Raw genomic sequence first — 2,699 nt, 5'->3', positions numbered from 1 at the left:
CGGGTCGCCAGTCCATTGCAGGGCTAACATGCAGATGAACAGCCGCTCACATACACACAATTGCTCCTACGGGCAATTTAGAGATGCCAATCAACCTATGCTGTATGTCTTTGGATTGTGGGAGGAAGCCAGAGCACCCAGAGAGAACCCACACAAGCACGGGAAGAACATACAAACTCTATATCAGCCGGGGCTCAAACCTGAAACCTTCTCGCTGGGAGGCAACAGCGCCAACCACCGTGCCACTGTACTGCCCTTACCAGGTTCCAATAAGCCCAAATAGCAAAGAGAAATAAAAATTGCATATGAAATTAGAGCTCAGGTCTTAAGAAGACCAACAAACAATGTGTGCAGAATCAGTATGATGCAAGCGCATGGTATAACTTGTTGATAAATAGAACAGAGATGAATTAGTCTCAAGTTTAAAAGGTAGAGGGTTTGTTTGTTACAGCAAAGATCTTAACCAGAATTCTCTCGTGAGGAAAAGGCAAACTGGGCCCATTAGAACCATGGCCTGTTCTACAATAATTGTACCTTTAGGGAACAATATGTTATTCCCTCACTTTGCATAAATTAACTTCATAAAGCATTATATACGTTCTTTGTACTTTAGTTATATTTAGACTGTCTTATACATGTATAGCATGTGACATCAAAGTGACAGCAAAGCAGGTTTAGAAGTCATTTCAGCAGATTAGTTTCTTTAGTTTCATTATTAAAAGGTTGCATGTATATATATTGATAAAAGAATTGGTGTGGCATGCTCAAACTTATTAAATCATAATTAGATGTTTGTTTTGAGTGCAAGAAAAAAACAATCAGATGCTCTCCAAGGATCAAATGAATGTCGCTAATAGAGCAGGGTCAAAATGACTTTAATTGTGTCAGAGGGAAGCTTTGGGGATTGATGAGGAAAGTATATAAGCAGTGCTCACTGACTTTTATTTTTTATGTTGGAACTTACTGAGAATATGTTTTATATAAAATAAAATATGCTCATCCAACTGGCATGAACATTAGGATTGTCTCTATTGAGGTCTAGTGTTCAATATGATATGATTCCCCTGTTCTTTAGACTGGAGAGCTTTTAGGCAGAGGCTCTCCTCCAACACACAGCCTGTGGAGTTCAACTATGTCATTTCTCAGGACTGTTTTCAATGACTCTGTTATCATTCATCCCCCAGGCTTCTATATTATTGGATTTCAGACATTACCCTACATCAGTGTGTACATCATCTTTCTAGCATTTGTTTATGTGGTTACAGTGCTGTTTAACTGTTTGGTGATCTATGTAATTGTCTTTAATCATTGTTTACACACTCCAAAATTTGTGGCTGTGGGCAACCTTGCAGTAATTGATGTAATTCTTAGCACAAGTATTATTCCTAATATGATAAAATTATTTCTCATGAAGGATAATTTTATTCCATTTAACATGTGTTTTGTACAAATGTACAGTTACTATGCTTTTGTGACTTTGGAGTCATTTGCACTTGCTATACTTGCCTATGACAGGTTGATCGCAATATGTTTCCCTCTGCGTCAGAACTCAATCAACACACTGCAGAGCATGTCTTATATTATTGGTTTGATTTGGTGTTTTAGTTTGGGAATCATTGCATTTGCAATAGGTATAATGACTCGATTGTCTTTTTGCAATTCCCTCAAGGTGTTCAGTTATTTCTGTGACTATGGACCTGTGTATAGTCTCGCCTGTAATGATCACACAAGGCAGTGAACTGTGGGCACTTCAGTTACTTTCTTGATTCTTGTTGTACCCTTTACTTTTATCATTCTGTCTTATGTCAGCATCTTGATGACGGTGTTCAGGATGAAATCTTTAGACAGTCGAGTTAAAGCTTTGGCTACTTGCATTGAACATATCCTTGTTGCTGTATTTTACATTCCTCTCATTACCATTTTTAATATTGCACTTCATTTGAAAGACATTGATGAAGACCAGCCAGTGCTAAGCGTGTCTCTGGCCTCATGCTCCCCACGCTGCGTCAATCCTATTGTATACTCTTTGAAAACCAAAGAGATCAGAAACAGAGTCCTGGCACTGGTAAGAAAAACTAAAATTGCCACAGATCAACATAAGAAAAGATATTTGAGGCATATAACAACAAAAAGGTAAACTCTAAATGTTTGTGTAAAGGGAATAGCAGAAAAAAATCATAATAGGAAAACCAGGACCCTGATAGTTTTCTTTCTTTCTTTATAAGTTTATTTGTCACATTAATTAATATCAGTGATGTAAATGACTCATAGACTGTAGTTACTTTACCAGCTTTAGTTACTTCTCATTCTTTTAGTTCCCTTTAGTTACCTTTCATAACTTTATTTTCCTTGTTTATACATATTACAGCTGTATTGATGATTATCAAGAACTAATGAGCTTTGGTTATTCTCCTTGCTCATATATCTTACAATTGTATTGATGAGAATCAAGTGATACTGAAGTAGAAACTGCCTGCTTTAACTTCTGTTGAGACTAGATGTCTGAATCTCCTAAGTGACCAGACAGCCTATTTACATTTTAACAAAGACCTACTGGCCTCTTTTACACCCACACCTAGACCCTGCGGGAACTCTGGCTCTCTGAATCCAGTGCTCTAAGACCTACTTGTGCTTAGACTTTCAGTAAATGTTCTGTTGATTTTAAACAGACATTTCCTGTTTTCACTTCTCATGCTTCT

The 2,699-nt window shown here is 37.3% G+C and overlaps 1 pseudogene; it reads left to right on the top strand.

Annotated features, from left to right (window-relative positions):
• The first annotated feature begins 1,055 nt into the window (after positions 1-1,055).
• On the top strand, positions 1,056-2,133 carry LOC109953859 (olfactory receptor 2AT4-like; annotated as a pseudogene).
• Positions 2,134-2,699: the final 566 nt, after the last annotated feature.

This window comes from Monopterus albus, unplaced genomic scaffold (assembly GCF_001952655.1).
Source record: "Monopterus albus unplaced genomic scaffold, M_albus_1.0 scaffold1683.1, whole genome shotgun sequence".
NCBI lineage: Eukaryota > Metazoa > Chordata > Actinopteri > Synbranchiformes > Synbranchidae > Monopterus > Monopterus albus.
This window is presented reverse-complemented; position numbering and strand designations above follow the sequence as displayed.